This window comes from Callorhinus ursinus, unplaced genomic scaffold (genome assembly GCF_003265705.2).
Source record: "Callorhinus ursinus isolate GAN/ISIS: 27379988/994484 unplaced genomic scaffold, GSC_fseal_2.0 scaffold1, whole genome shotgun sequence".
In the NCBI taxonomy this organism is placed as follows: domain Eukaryota; kingdom Metazoa; phylum Chordata; class Mammalia; order Carnivora; family Otariidae; genus Callorhinus; species Callorhinus ursinus.
In genome coordinates this window covers 3,203,785-3,220,250 of record NW_027397063.1, presented here as the reverse complement: position 1 = coordinate 3,220,250, position 16,466 = coordinate 3,203,785, and the positions used below count along the sequence as shown (strand labels likewise).

The 16,466-nt window shown below is 48.0% G+C and overlaps 1 protein-coding gene across 1 annotated transcript in view; it reads left to right on the top strand.

The window, feature by feature from the left end:
- The first annotated feature begins 7,719 nt into the window (after nt 1-7,719).
- KCNE2 (potassium voltage-gated channel subfamily E regulatory subunit 2) overlaps nt 7,720-16,466 on the top strand; it is a 36,010-nt gene continuing 27,263 nt past the window's right edge. Inside the window, exon 1 of the mRNA XM_073893942.1 lies at nt 7,720-7,825. The gene's annotated coding sequence lies outside the window, so the exon portion shown is untranslated. The remainder of the gene's footprint in view (nt 7,826-16,466) is intronic.

Genomic DNA, 16,466 nt, shown 5'->3' with positions numbered 1-16,466 from the left:
TTATAAGCTATGGGAACAGAGAAGAAAATGAGACATGTTGATTAGAAACACCAGGATGAACTGGCATTGATTTTGCTGTACGATAGAAAATTTGTTTCAAATTTTCTTCCAACAGATGCATAGCATGGTGAGTGAGGAATTAAATTTGATTCCAGGTTCAAATTTAAGTTTGGAAATGAAACTTGGGAAGGTATGCCTGATTTCACAGAAACTAAGCAACTTCCTGAATACTCTTACATAAGGTATCCAGTTGAGAGCTGATTGGATTATCTAGGGTCTATAGGCTCTGAAAAATTGTTCTCCTGCTTTTTAGTATATGGTTAGCCTGTTTTGTTCACTTACTAATGCATCCTAATATTCTTCCCTGTGAATCTTGGCACGTCCCGTCACAGCCTGGTTCTCACAGCAGGCCCTTAAAAAACAGGAGTTTCCATAAAGCCCTTGCTTATTATATGGCGATGGAACACCAAATCATGCATTCGGCTCAGTTAAGCTGTGGCTGTTAATTTTCCTTCAGGCCCTTAATAACTGGAATAAATACAAAAGTCACATATTTTATTTCTCTTTCTAAATGGAGAGCTTGTTAGCATCATCAATTCTGTACCACTTCCTTAAAGTGGGATTTGATTGCTTGTGGCACTGAGCTTTTTCCTAGAGGGACGGGCCCACGTGGTCTTTTGACCGGGGAGCTCCATCACCCAGCCGGCCAAGGGTGCAGGCACAATGCGGGCCTTCAGCAGCACTGGCAGGTGGGCATGGCCTCTGGGCTCAGTCATAGCTGCTTCTGCAGCCGCCTGAGAGGATCCTGTGTCCTGAGCATGTCCTCACCCTGGGCTCCACTGGCTCTCTCCTCGGGCCACTGTTTAAAAGCCACTCATAAAATAATAATAATAATAATAATAATAATAATAATAATAATAAAATAAACATAAAAACAAAATAAGATAAAAATAGTAAAAACCACTCATACCTCACCCCATTGGCCTTCTGCCCTAATCTTCACCCCAGAATCATGTCAAGTGTTCCTGTGTCCCTGCTCCCAAGCCTCAGAAAGGTCCCTGTTCATGGGTACCTTGCTCACAAGGTCGTGCTCAAGAATCCCTACAGGGCTGACGAGCAATAGCAGAGAGCCCCAGCCCACTTGCCCACAGTGACCCCTCCTACCCTTGGGGCTCCCCTGGGCCCTCAGCAGCCTCACCTCCTCACAGCGCATTCTCAGCACATCTCTGGGTCCCACAGAGAAGACAGGGCCACCCGCTAGCAGGTAAGCGCCACAGAAGATCACGCTGGGCTCACTGATGCCCCCAGTCCTGGAAAAGTGCCCAAGCAATGCCCGGGACTTCATCTGCACTCCACAAAGTGTCAGGACACCTTGGGAGAATCTCCTCCTCTTTCCTTCCCTCCAGGAAAGAAGCCATGGCCTCTCTTCTCATCAAGGATGACCTCAACCTGCCTCGTCACTCTCTCCTCCGGAAGCCTGGTCCTCCCTGGCTTCCTGCCCGGGATCCTCATCTCGATGTTCTTCTTAGACCCTCAGCACCGTCCCCTTTCTAAGGGGCATGCTCTTTCTGCCCCCCTTTTCCCCAAAGTTTGAAAACTTGTTTTTATCGGGGTAAAGAGAAGTGCTACCCCTTCAAGAAGAGGCAGGCGCTCTCATGAGGAGATAAGGGGGAAATAAAAAAATAAAAGATTTCAGATAAAAATTGAGATTTTTGCAGCCTACTCCTGAAAAATGAGAAGGCCTGGCAATGCCAGACCCATAGGTCCCCATGTCAACAGGCATCCGCTGTTCCTTTCCGGAAGGCCTTGCCCCAGACAGATGCGACAGAAGTCACCTCTGGCATACTCCCCTGTCATGTGGCCCTGTCGCTCTGCCACCAAGAGACAGGGTCTAATTCCTCCCCTTCTGAATCTCCACTGGCCTTGGTGATTTGCCTGCAACCTAGAGAAGGCAGTGGGAGAGAAACTTCAGGATTTCTGAAGCTAGGAAAGCTGGGGGTCTGCCCGAGAGGGCAACTGCTTCCGTGGTTGGCATGTAGAAATAATGCTTTTTAATTCTGTTTACCAAACTATCACTGGCTACATAATCTTGATGGACAGACACCCACTCTGGTCCCTGTTTGTAGAGCTGGAGTTTCTTGCGCTGAACTTGGCAGCAGGCCGTTTGCATGACTGGTTGGAGAGAAGACAAAGAGCTACTACTGAACTCTTTCAACTCTGTCCTTCCATCAGATGGGACCACCTCCAGCTCCTCTCACCTTTCTCTACAAAAACATCCCAACCATCTGACCAAAACCCACCTGAATTTCTCGAACATCCAGAGAAACCACACTCCAAAAGATTCAGAGCCAGCAGAGACAAAGACGCTTTGTTGACGAAGGACTTACTGACATATTTCTGAGAGATTAATTGGCATCAGAACATGAGGAGGGGCTAGGTGAAAAATGCCTTCTATAAAAGATGTATTTAAAAACCTGATTACAAATATAGTTCACATTCATTGCAGAAAACTCAGGAAACACGGAGGAGCACAAAGAAGAAAATCAAAACCACCTCTACCCTCACATCTAGAGAATATGCACTTCTTTATTTTTTATTCTTATAAACGGAACAGATAATGTTCCAAAGACAGATCTTATGGTAACCCCCTGTCCTGCGTCATACTATACACATTTCCTCCTGTTACTAAATATTCACCTACAGTATAATTTTATGGATGATTTTATACTTAGTACTCTATTGGGTGAACGTATTATAATCTAGCTAATCATCTCCTTTTGTTTGACATTTGTTTCCAATTTTTTTCCTAGTTATGAACATCCGTCCTTGCCTGCATATCTTTTCACAAATGATTATTTGCTGGATAAATGTCTAGAAATGGGATCGCTGAGTCATGGGTACAGTTGTTTTTTTCAAGGCTTTTGATATTATCATCAAATTGTCCTCTGGAACTGTATTCTCACCACCGGGGGAGAGGAGTGCTCATTTCACCAAATCCACACTACCTGGAAAACATGTCCTTATGGTTTGGCCAGTCGAGAGTTGTAGTACTTTGCATTTAACGATAATATGCCAATAGACAAGGACCAGACACTGAAAATGGTGGGGAGAACAGAGGAAATCTCTTTTTGGCTCTTTTACATAGGAGGAAAGTGAGACCCAGAGAAGTAAGTGATTTGCTCAGAGTTACACAGATAAACAGCTGGAGTCTCATTGACACTGGACTTGAGTATAGTCACTGGCCTGCAACACAGTGACCAATCCTGGTCACAGCGTGGGATCAATGAGTTAACAGTTGTCCCAAGCTTACCTGACTCCCCTTGCCTCCTACCATGGTGAAGCATTATATTTAGGCAGCTGCTCACCCTGGTCATGAAAGGTCAGGATGCCTAGAAAGTTCTCTATGACCTTAAAACCAGACCCAATCCTCTTCATGGTGGCTTTTCAATATACATTCAGAGTCTGGTCAAACCTGCACACAATGAGACTTGTTATCAGGCTCAAATAAGGGCTAACTGGTCTGAGCAGGAGCCCAGCCTTCCTGAAGGAGAGCACATGCGCATGCGTCGGTATCTCAAGGTCGAGATGCATGACTTGCTGCATGACTTGCTGCATGCGGAGACAGCTGGTAAAGTCGAGAGAAGCATCCTATGTGTGGCCTCTGTGCCCTGAAAGCTCGTCCCTCATTTCTCTTAGGGAAATTGGGGCTCCTCCCTGGTTCTTCAGGCATGGGTTCCTGAGGCGCTCCGCGCTGCTGCCCACAGTTGGTGGGGCTCTTCCCTCCCCTGCCTTCTGTGACATCGCCTGTCTCTTTTGGTTTTTGTCCCACTTTCTGGTGTTTATTTCAGTATCTCTACTTTTCCTTTTGTTCTTAAATATGTGGCACAGATCTCAGATCACAAACTCAGAGATGTTCATTATTTTAATTTTCAAAATAACGACTTTTGCATTCTATTTCAAGCTCTCATTTTGCCAGGTAGTGGAAACTGAAATTTGGTGAACTCGGGGTCATCTCAGATCCTTCCGCTGCCCTGTTCACTCCTTCCCCTGGGATTCTGATGCTGAAATGGAGGGGCGGGGAGGGGGTGGGGATCCGGTTACCATTCATCATCCTCGGGCACTCACACACTGGCACACCCTGGGGCTTCTGTCATTCCTGTCAGGTCCCTGTCCTCAGCAATGTATGTCACCACGGTGTCCTCCTGGCCCCCCCTGAGCTCTTGTCAGAATTGGCTCTCTCTCTCTCTCTCTCTCTCTCTCTGTTACTTCTGTGCTACTCTGGGACACATGGGAAATATCCAGCTACTCTCAGCACGGACACGGGTGCAGGGAAACCGTAACATGTGACTGGGCCATTTGCCTGGTGACATGCCACCCAGCTTTGGCTTCTCTAGTACTCATGCTTGGCGTGGAGGCACACCCCCCCCCCACCTTGGCTTGCTCCCTTTCAGGAATGCTCATGAGAAGTAATTCCTCTTAAAGAAGAGTAGCGTCTCGCTCATGGATTCCTCATGCTCTTGGACATTTCTGTCATTCCCATCCTGCTCCACAACCCACCTCCACCTTGGCTGGGTCAGATTTTGAAATCCTCTCTTTGGGATGCTCCAGTTTACAGAATAGAAGAAGGAGCTGGTGAGCATAAAGGAATGTCCGGTACTAAAACCACTACTTCTAACATCACGTTGTCCTCTTCTCCCAACCCTTGACGGGGACCTGACTCCCTGACATCCTTTCCAAGATGGCTCTCAGTCAGCTCTGGTGTGGTCCTATCACTTCTGAAGGGTTTCACTCTCAGCACTTCTCTTGAGGTGATGGCGCCTCCCAGGTAGCATGGCCCAAACCGAAATCCACTTCTACCTCTCTTATTACCTTGTCCGCCCCCATAGAGTAAGAGGACATCTCCTGCCTCCACCCGCTCTTGATCCGCGTGGGGCTACCCCACCACCCTGCCACCTCTTTTGTGGAACTTGCCCGACTACTTTGTCAGTCCGCAATGGCTTCCTTCTCAAGTCCTAGAGCACTTATCTTCACCCACATCTCACTAAACATGGGCTGCTTGGTATTATTTTGTGAGATACTGACTAGATCATGACCTTCTAAGGGTGCAAGGACTCTGCCTCTTTCACGGCTGTATTCCCAGGATCTAGCACAGTGCTGGACACACAGTAGATATTCATCAGACATTTTCTTAATAGATGAATTCTGTTAACAAGGTTTGAGCCTCCTCAAAAGAAGAAGTTGTGCCTTACACCTTTAGAGAGGCCCAGAACCTAAAAAATCCATGGTGTCAAGTGGGTGTTTGTGCATGATGGTGATGGTGATGTGGGGAAAGGATACAGAGATCACCCTAGAATTGAGAAAGTATTTTTATGGAAGTTATGGAAGGACCAATAAAACATTCTCATTACTGAATACTCAAGCCGGCCATATCTGGGTCCTCTATATTAACTCCTTCTTTGACAAAAAAACTTTGATTTTTTTACAGGGGTATCTCTAGTGCAATAGCATCATTCCACACATGTCTAAAAACAAATAACCACATAACACACATGTGGTGAGTACCTAATATATGTCTAGCACTGGGCTTGGAGAAATGGAAAAAGGAAAAGAAATGATGAAGATTGCTCCTGGAGAAGGGCTTGTTTCCCAGAGGTTACAAGTCTAGTTGGGGAGTCAAGTCATACATACTCCAAATAATAACAGGGCAAGAACTAGGTTACATATCAGAGACCAAAAAGAGGGTGTAGTAGCAAAAGAATGAGAAAATAAGAAATCCCTGGAAGAATCCATGAATGCGTCACAGACATGAAGGAACTTGGGTTGGACCTTACGTGGCGAGGTCCATAGTCACATGAGAATGGCCTTGTGAACGTCCAATGGCTTTGAGCATAAAGAGAAACACTCAATGCTATGTGTGCTTAATCTAGTGCACAATTTATTAATCTCATAAGCCTATTAAATATTGTTCTCCTAAAAATCCAAACACCACTTACCTAACCAATAACGTAAAACTTAGGAATTCCCAAATGAAAAAATTCCCTGATATTTAAACATTGATTACAAACTTCTTTAATCAAATTTGCCTGATAAAAGTACTAGTACCATGGAGTTCTTTCTTCATTATTTTTCTACTTATTTTTATTTTGATCCGTTCCTGAGATTTCAGTAACTATACAAGACAGTAATTTCTCTACCTTCCCAAGTTGATAATAACTTATCAGAACCAAAGTCAAAGGATCCTCTCAGCCTAATCAAGACAGCAGGTTTTAGGTTCTATACCAACTGACCCCTGTTGGGATGTAGGCTGTGGTTACAACACCCAAGGAAATTCAATCCTGAACTTCCAAGCTGGGTTCCTTTATAATGGAATTTTGATTTCTATGTTTGCAAAATCCCTCTCTTCACCTTGCTGCATGCACCCCCCACCCTCCTCCACCCCTGCTCTCTGCCCTGAGGGCCTGACCTATATGGGCTCATAGATGGGATGGAAGAGACTCTGCCTTCCACTTGCGTTTCCTAGCAGGGTGCTCAACCTAAGATCAGAGGCCGGCAGTGGGGTGGCACCTGGTCTGACTTCCCTGGCCCCTCACTGTAAAATGGTCTTGGCAGGCTTTGTCCCTCATCGCTCTTCTCGAGGTGGCCTGCTCCACATGACCCTCATGTTCCATGTTCTAGGGACCAACTCTTTCCCTCGCTCAGTCAGGTAGATGGAGGAGACAAGCCAGCGCCAATGCTGCATTCCTGCACCACCCCTTGAGGTGCTGGTCAGCCAGCCCACACCTTTGTAATTATCCCCTCCTTGAATGATCTTATCTTGCCAGGCCACTTGTTTTCTGCTGGGGTCCTGGCCGCTGCCTTGGTGGGGGTGGTCATGTGCTTGGATAGTCTGGATGCCCCAGGGGCGGGTAACTCTGCCCAGCTAGCCAAAGGCAGGGACCAGAAAGGTGTGTCAGAGGAAGTACACTGACTGCAAGATAGCAGCCAGTTTGGTCACTGCGGTGCAGATGGCTGACCTCAGGAACCGCCCGCCGTGGACACCCTCAGAAGGAGAGGAACAGGGGATCGTCCAGCAGAGAAAGACATCCCAGATGACAAGCTTGTTCAGGGACCAAGATGATCCTCAAGGCAGGAACTACACCTTCCAGGATTATTGTGGACAACCAGCAATAAAAACATTCATCAAACCTCTGCCAAAGGAAGTCCTTAAACACAAGTCCTTAAACACCAGGCTGTTGCTACAGCTGGAGGCTCAGCAGAGCCTAGTTCTCCCTTTATTAAATTGGCATCCTTACAATCGTTGCCTGACTTCAGAGGCTCCCTTAGATGAGCTGGAGGTTTCCGAGGTCCCATCTGCATGGACACCCTGGAGAACAAGGGCAATTATGCGGATAATTCAAGCAAGAGCCTGGCTTTGCTTTAAGTTCCATAATCACCTGAAAAGCCTGTTTTACAGGGTATGTCCAATGGCACATTCAGACAAAAACAATTTTGTTTTCTGGATGACTGCCTCAGTCTCTTGGCCCTGTGACTTTAGCCCCAGTGGAAAAGTGATATTCATCATGCTCTGGTCCTGAGCCCACGGAATCAATAAACAAGGCGTTGTGATTGGGACCAGTAACAGGTCCAACTGTGCACAGCAGAAGAAAGGGGAGGGGAAGCTCCAGAGCTGATCTCTCTCCCTCTACACAGCCCCCTCTGCCCTGATCCCCACTCTGCCCTGCTCCCCACAGAATTCATGCAAGGCCAAGCAAGCTAGCAGGGGCTGGGCCCTGCCCCTCCCTCATTGACTTTCTGGGTTAATGGTCACCACTGCACCACTACAGAGGTGAGTCTTTCATGGAGCTCTTTTTAGCAGCACGGACACCTCCCCTGCACGTATCAAACTAACACAAACTTTGAGTAAGTGTTGGTGAGAGGCGATGGGCCCCTTAGTGCAAACCGGCTTGGTGGCTATTACTTGCACTGTGAGCATAGTCAGGGCATGGGGGTGATATGATTTGGGGCGTGCAAGGAAGGACCCTTGGCCTTCCAGGGTGCCTGGAATTCTACAGTGCGTGCTGTATTTCTTCAGCTCTTTTGAGTGTTTTCCCCCTTTAAGAGCCTCCCACCAAAATATTACCTCTAAAAGAAGGGGTATTTCCTAAAGACTGTGAGTGCAAACAGTGAGAGCAAATGCTTATTCAGTGTTCATACCATGCTGCTTCGTCTTCACAATCTCCTCGAGAAGGATGTGCTGTTATCATCCCCGTTTTACAGACGTGGAGTCCCAGGGACAGAGAGGTTCAGTAACTTGTCCCAAGCCACACAGCGAATAAGTGGTGGGGACAGAATTGAAACTGGGCAATCCACTCGAAGTCTGTGACATAACTGCTCCTCTTTTCTGCATTTTGGGGACAAAATTGGGTTCCTCTCCCATGGTGGCAACTCAACAGGAAAAGTGGGTGCAGCAGAGCTGGTTTGAAGTGGGTGGGGGCAGGGCAGAAGTAGGGATGGAACAGAATTCAGGAGGGAGAGTAAGGGCTCAGCCGCCAATGTCAAGGTCTTCTCCAGACTGCTCAGAGCTCCCTGGAGGAGGACCGCCCCTCTGGTCCAACTTTGCCTTGGATTGGGGAGTCTTCTTTGCCCAAGGGCCATGCAGCTGAGCAGACACAGATAGTAAGAGCGACACAGACTCAGACATGAGGCTGGACAGGCCCCACGGAGCCAGACTTCTTGCGACTGAGTTCTAGCTCTGCTACTTTTTAAAAAGAGTGACCCCTGGGCGCCTGGGTGGCTCAGTTGGTTAATCGACTGCCTTCGGCTCAGGTCGTGATCCTGGAGTCCCGGGATCGAGTCCCGCATCAGGCTCCCTGCTCAGCAGGGAGTCTGCTTCTCCCTCTGACCCTCCCCCCTCTCATGTGCTCGCTCTCTCTCTCTCACTGTCTCTCAAATAAATAAATAAAATCTTAATAAATAAATAAATAAATAAATAAATAAATAAATAAATAAATAAAAAGAGTGACCCCTGGGCAAGTATAGTTGACTCTCTCAGGGACTCAGTTTTCTTGCCTGTGAAATGGGAACGAGGGTGGCAACAGTACCTAACGTGTAGGTTTGCTGTGAGGACAGAATAATATGCAATTACTTGGCCAAAGTTAAGTATTCAGTGGCGCTCAGTGTAGAGTGGGCTCTGAGGTCTCTGAAGGGTGTGGAAAGGTGTAGGGGAGGGGTGGGGCAGCCTGAGAGCAGGTGGGAGATGGAGGGTAGGCTGGTACATTGGGGTGGGCTGATACGGGGTGGCAGAAGCTGTGGGTCACAGAGAGGGAGAGGAAGCGACCCGTCTGGCAGGCAGGTGCTTGTCTCCAGCTGTGGTGTGGATGCCTGGAAGCTCACTGCACATGATTCTGTAATTTCCCACGAGGCTGAACATCTCAGCCAGGCCTGGCCCCTCATCCTCCTGCCGGTAGCCGGGTGCTTCTGCTTCCTTCCCCCGGGGGGGGGGGGGGGGGGGGAGGTTTGCCCCGGGGGCTCAGCCTTTGGCCTTGGGACTGAGAGTTTCCTTTGGTGAGTGGTAGGATGGGGCAATCAGGCTTCAGACATTCAGGAACAAACACAGGGCTATGAGGTGTGGTGGTGGGTAACAACCCTGTGATCAGGAACCTTGGCCACGAAGACGTGGCAGACACATACAGTGGGATGTCACCCAGCCAGGAGAATGGAGGATATCTTGCCATTTGAGATATGGCTGGATCTTGAGGGCATTCTGTGAAGTGAAATTCAACAGAGAAAGACGTAAACTGTATGATCTCACTTATATACGGAATCGAAAAACAGCAGAACTCGTAAAAACAGAGAGTAGAATGGTGGTTACCAAGGGCTGGGGGGGCAGGGGTGAGGGAACTGGGAAATGTTATTTCAGGGTATGAACTTGCCTCTGGCAGATAAAAAAGTCCCGGAAATCTAATGCACAGCATAGAGATTATATAGTTAGCAATACTATATAGTAAAGTTCAAAGTTGCTGAGAGACGAGATCTTAACTGTTCTCACCACAAAGAGAAATGATCATTATATGACACGAAAGAGGCACTAGCTAACGCTCTGGTGGTAACCATATTGCAATATATAAACGTACCAATTAAGCATGCTATACACCTCAAACTTCTACAAGGTGACATGTCAATTATATCTCAATACAAATTGAAAAATTAAGTGTTTAAAAAAGAATGCTGGCTGTGAGAAATGGCCCGCTGGGGAAGACAGGGGGCTCAGGAGAAGATGGTTTTGTAATGTTAGAAAGGAGCTGGTGTGGAGGGAGGGAAAGGCATCAGATCTGGAGGGCAGTAGTTCTCGAAGACAGCTATGGCTAATATAGAAGAAGACAACTCTCTTTTCATGGCCATTGCCTTCTCTACACTCCTGAGGGTGACGTTATCAGCCAGGAGTGAGAGCATCTTAACCGTTGAAAAACATTAATTAAATATAATACCGTACATTTATCTCTGCTGGTACCATTGACCAATTTTTTTGTTGTGCCCATCTCACTTAGAAAGCTCAAATAGCTCCTGCGGTGAGCTAACTTTGCAGGGCCGGAGTGTTTATAGAAAGATTAGTCCAAAAGCCAGGCAGAGACTCTGTGGCCATCAGACACTGAGGGCTAAGAGGGTCTTTTCATTTAGAGATATTAAGGGAGAGGAGTGGTATGCGGCCAGGATCCACGCCAGTGTTGGATGGGAGAGCCCTGGGGGAGAGTCTAATGTATCAGATTGGAGGTTTAAATTCAGAGGTGGTCAAAGTCCAGTGTTTCCAAAGACAAGCAAGCTAAAAGTAGATCAACAGCCAAGACTGTTGGTGAAGGATGTAACCTGTCATTAAGTGTGGCCACAGTGTCCCCGGAAGCCCCCTACTACATCACAGAGGGCTCAGTGTACAAGACTTGCCTCACCAGCATGTCACAAAGCACACGTAGGAGAGCAGAATCACCAATACTTAAAAAAAAAAAAAAAAATATTTCTTTGCGACAGAAAACAGATTATATCAGGGCAAAAATCACACCTGACTTATTTCTTAGAGTTTGACATGAAGGTGAATAGCTTTGTGGATATAATTTATATAGACCTTCAACAAACCTTTGTCTTGCTGATGATTACTGTGAAATACTGATTTTCTGTGAAATTGGTGAGGATGTAAAGTCATGAAGAGGGGATTGGTGTAGGGACGACAAACAGCGTGATTGGGCCCCCTGGAAATGCGCAACAAGGATGAGATCTCCAGGGTTGCCAACAGCACTAAATTCTTTTGTAGTAAATCATCAAATCAATAGAGAGAGATTCTAGGAAGGACATATAAACACTGATTGGTCTCTCAAAGTAGTAACAATGTTAACATTCGCAGTTATGTAGCAAATGTCTCCAGGTGCCTTGTCATCTGCAAACCTAACACTTACAAGAGTCCTGCAAGACAGATATTTCTATTTATGATGAGGAACAAAAGCTTGGAGACAGCTCCAGGCTCTTTGTCCTTTTGACAGTGTACTAAATTGCTAGGGCTCCATACAAACTACCCGAGACTGGGTGGCTTAAACATCAGAAATGTATTTCACACCATTCTGGAGGCTAGACGTCCAAGATCACGGTGCCAGCATGGTTGGTTTCTTCTGAGACCTCTGTCCTTGGCTTGTAGGTGCCCATCCCCTCACTGTGTCCCCACACGGACCTTCCTTTGGGCACGTGCGCCCTGGTATCTCTGTGTGTGTCCAAATTTCCTCTTCTTATGAGGACACCCGTCAGATAGGATTAGGGCAGCATTTTGACTTCATGGCCTTTTTAAAAGCCCCATTGCCAAATACATTCTGAGATACTGGGAGTTAGGGCTTCAGTGCATGAATCTGGGGGGGGGGGGAGGACACAATGTTGCCCAAAGCAGACAGCAGGGAGGGTGAAGGACCAGAGACAAAGGCATTGGCATGATTGTAGAGTCTATTGGACCCTTCCACCCCATAAGCAGGGAAGATCTATTCTTAATCATGTCACACCCTGGAGGGCGGGGAAGTGTGGGGAGGTCAGAGGGTGAGGAGTATCTCCCCAAAAGAACCTGTGAGGAGAGAGTACCCCTCTCCCTCCCTCCTTCCTGCAAGCCCTCCCTTCCATCTCAAGTGAAATCTTGAGTCTTCTCTACAGGTCAAAGATACCGAGTTGCTGAATTCATTTTCTTCACCCTAGGGCCTAAAATACAGTTGTAATAAGAGACCCGGCCACCCCCCACCCCACTCCAGGGCCAAATCAGATCGATGGCAAGCTGCTCCAAACACAACATCATTCCATAGCACATAGTTGAGGTGGAGTGTGTGGCATGGGGCTAAAGTTACTTGAATTCTTTTCGAGGCTGACATGTATGCAACGCTAAGCACAAAAAGCCCTCTCTCTGCGTTCAATTTGTAGCAAAGTAAACAATTTGTAGCCAATAAACAGGGTGTCCATTGTGTCACTGCTCTGCAGACCCAACTTCAAAAAGGCCTTTTGTTTTAAAGGATATTTAAAAGTCTTCATTAGCTATAAAAAGTTATTTAAAAACCCCTTGTCCAGACACCCAAATACCTCTCATAAAAAAAGATAAAAATAAAAAAAAAAAAACCCACAACATTTATGAATAACTAGGAATGGTCATCTGTGGCCTGGACTTCTAGTCCAATCAAGTCGGCAGGGTTTACGGCGCGCTTTGGGGTTTGGGATGCCCATCCTGCGTGATGGGCAGAGAGGGAGGAAGACGAGGGATATGAGCTCTTGCTGTGAGGGAAGAGGGAGAAGTATGACGAAGGTGACAGGGTCTGCAGGGACAGTAGAACTCCTGACGCATATAATGTTGCTTGGGAATGATTTGGAGGAAAAGGGAAGGCCATGGTCTTGAACAGTTCCGGGGGGCATCCTTTACCCTGGCAAAGCTGAGCCATTTGTCTAAGCCGCAGTGTGAGTGGAACCCCTGCAGGGGAGTAATATCCAGGTACCCCTGGGTCAGGGGCTCCCCCGGGGACACAGGAGCAGCCCCAGCCCAAGTCATATCACACCATCAGTAGGACCACCAAATGCTCCCGTGGGTGAGCGTCCCCCCTTGTGCTCTGTCTCCTGGGCCCAGCGGATGTCATGGCCCACCTTTCTGGAGTGTTCCACAGGAGTGCTGTGGCACCTCCTCTCGGCTCTCCCCATCCCATAAACATGCCTCACTACTTCTCAGGGGCTCACAAGAAGCTCCCGCTGGCTGGCTGACCGTGAACTGGTCAAGATCGAAGGAGCGTTCAAGTGCCTGAAGTCCTGTCCCTCCCTGGGCAGGGGACCGTGCTAATCTTCTCTGCATCATTCCGATGTTAGCGTGTGTGCGTCCTTCCGATGTTAGCGCGTGTGCGTCATTCCGATGTTAGCGCGTGTGCGTCCTTCCGATGTTAGCGCGTGTGCGTCATTCCGATGTTAGTGTGTGCGTCCTTCCGATGTTAGCGCGTGTGCGTCCTTCCGATGTTAGCGTGTGTGCGTCCTTCCGATGTTAGCGCGCGTGCGTCCTTCCGATGTTAGTGCGTGTACGTCATTCCGATGTTAGTGTGTGCGTCCTTCCGATGTTAGCGTGTGTGCGTCCTTCCGATGTTAGTGTGTGTGCTGCCAAGGTGAGCACAGCCACGCCTCTCCTTTTAGAGAGACGACTGAGACCAGGAGACAGAGGCCAGGGTCTAAGGCCCCACAGGAAGTGAAGGGCAGAGCTGGGTGAGTGTCACTCCTCCCTCCTCCAAAGCCTCCTTGGCTTTGTCCCTGGGACCCCCACCTCCTCTGCTCTCAGTTAATTCCTCAGTTTGCCCATTGAGAATTGTGACCCTTTATCTGAAGGCATTTACTCCCATTACAATGTAAATATATTAATACTTACCCCGTGATTAGTGCAAGAGTAGTTGTATCCGATCCTTTCTTAGGAGCAGATTTTGGCAGGTGAGAAGGTGAGACCCTAAGCTGTTCTTGGTGGTGGTGGTGGTGGTGGTGGTGGTGATGGTGATGGAGGGCATGTGCTCACCTCCCCCCCGCCCAGGAGGATGGGCAAGAAGCAGGGGGAGGGCAGAGAGGGGCCCAAGACAAGTTTGCACACTACACAATATTGCCTCCATCTGGCCTCGCTTGGATGGTCGGAATGATTTTGATATTATCCAGAAGACTTAGGATGCTGACCAAAGACTTCTCCAGATGCTCAAAAGTTGTACTTCCAAGCATAATTCTTGGCTCTCTGAGAACCACAAGTAATTGATGACACCCCCCGCCTTTTCCACATTCTATTCTTTCCAGCTCCCGAACAGATAGATTTTCTTGTTTGCAGGCTCATTCATTCCAGGCTTTGCAGTAATCTCAGATTTGACAAATGCAAACGCAGTGTGGTCGCATTCATCGGTGGTCACCTGGTCCTCATTAGGGCCATTGGAGGAGGCCAGGGCCTGCTTTTGTGATTAGCGATCCCTCCTCCACGCAGGCCTGAACGCTCTCAGCAGCCTTTTGTTTTTTGCATGAAGGCCTTGGAGGACTCTGCCAGGCTCGGCTCAACATTTTCCACATGACTGATGGCATTCAAAGCTTTGCAATCCCAATAGGCAAATTTCTGGACTGGCTTTGTTTCTCGTTGGTTCAGGTGGAATAATAAGGCTCTTTCTGCCAGGAATGTCAGTGTGTGGTTGGGAAGTTGGCATTTTTCTCTAAGGAGGCAGGGAGGCCAATTGGTGAGGGCCTGGGTGCCAGGGTGCCTGGGTGCCAATAGTCAGAGAGGTTATTTCAGTATTTCTCATTCTTAGGGAGACAGAGATGGTGTGTCCTAGGGATCGGGTGGGCCAACAGAGGGAGTCTTCCTGGGGGCCTCGTGCTGTACTGAGCCAAGCTCTGGTGAGGCTCTGCCTCATGCACTCCCCTAAGGCCATGTGGGGGCTGGGTTTGGGGCGGGGTGGAGGGTGTTCTGGGATTCGTCTTCCATTTCTGCAGCTGTGAGAATGGCTTGGCCCCTGCGAAAGCCTTTTGTTCCATTTTTCTCTTGCTTCATTGGGACATTTCCGGAACCAAATATATTCAACTGGTCCTCAGCTTCAGGAGGTAATTGAATATCCAAATGCTGGTCCTTCCATTGTCTGATGACCAGAACCAGCTGAAACACCCAATTTTGAAAAAAACAAAAGCAAAAACAAAAAAAATACAAAAACAAAAACAAAAAAACATTATGTTCCAGTCTTTCCCCTAATTATCTCTTCCAATTATAATGTCTTCACATCCTTTTCTTGTTGAGGTGTGTGAGGCCCATGTGAATTCTGAGAATTCTTAGATTAAACTCCATCCTTCATGCACCCAAATCACGTTCTCTTGGGCTGTTTTGTCCCACTGTACTTTGACATGGATTCCAAAGTCTGCATCTTACTGAAGACAGACTATTGTAATTATTATTTTGAAACAGACACATTTCTGAGCTTTTGGACCTGAGCCTGAAGATAAACATGGGTACTCAGGGGCCTTGAAATCCACACTCGCAGCTTGCTGATCCTTGCAGGCCTGAAAGATCAGTGCCAGACTAAACATAAAGCTGGCACTCCCTCCTTGGGCCAGCACTTTGGGGCTTTTGTCAACTGGGCAGGAGTGCAAATCCTTGAAGATACTCTCTATGGAAAGCCTGTTTCTTTATGTCCTTTGGCTCGGACCTTGGCCAGGGTTGGCAACGTGGCCTTGAGCTGCCCTGGGATGTCTTGACATTTCCTCATTTGGGCCTCTGGGGTCTTTGCTCCAGCTAAGCTGCGTATCTCAGGGAGAAGGAAAGAGGGTGACCATGGTCTTGTTTTTAGGCCTCTGGGATTGAGAAGACGCTTTGGGGTGAGGAAGAGTCCCAAACCCCCCAGACCTTGGCCAGTTTCTGACTGGACAGGTGGAGAAGGAGTCAGAGAGGTGGGCTTTGGAATGGCAAGGAGGGGAGGGGCAATGGCAAACAAGCAGGGAGTGTGAATTTATTCCCTAACTGTGCTAAAGATGCATCTGGTGTTACCTGGAGTCACTGAACACCTGGGAAGCTGTACCCCTTTACCTAGCCAGGTACCCCCAGGTATGCAAATGCATTAGCTCTACAGCCACGTGTGGTGATTGGAAACCCTACTTTGTCCAATATGGCGATGTTCCTGTCTCACTGGGTATCATCTGCAACCCTCTTGAGCTGCCCCTGGCAGATCCTGGCACTGCAGGTCAGTCTCCTGGGTGGTGGCCCCCCACGGTTCTTCTATAGAGGCCACCTCTACAGTCCTCCCTGCTGCTTCTCCTGCTAGCTTCCCTTAAGCTTTCTATATCTCCATCTCGCTCCCCTGACCAGAGAAGAAGGGTGGAGCCCTCCTACTCAGAGAGTGTCCTCTTCAACTCTCTTTGGTTCTTAACCTCAACAAGTCCCTTGTCCCTCCTGGGTGACACTGCTTTAGGTGACCTGCCTTTGGGGACTGTTTTCCATG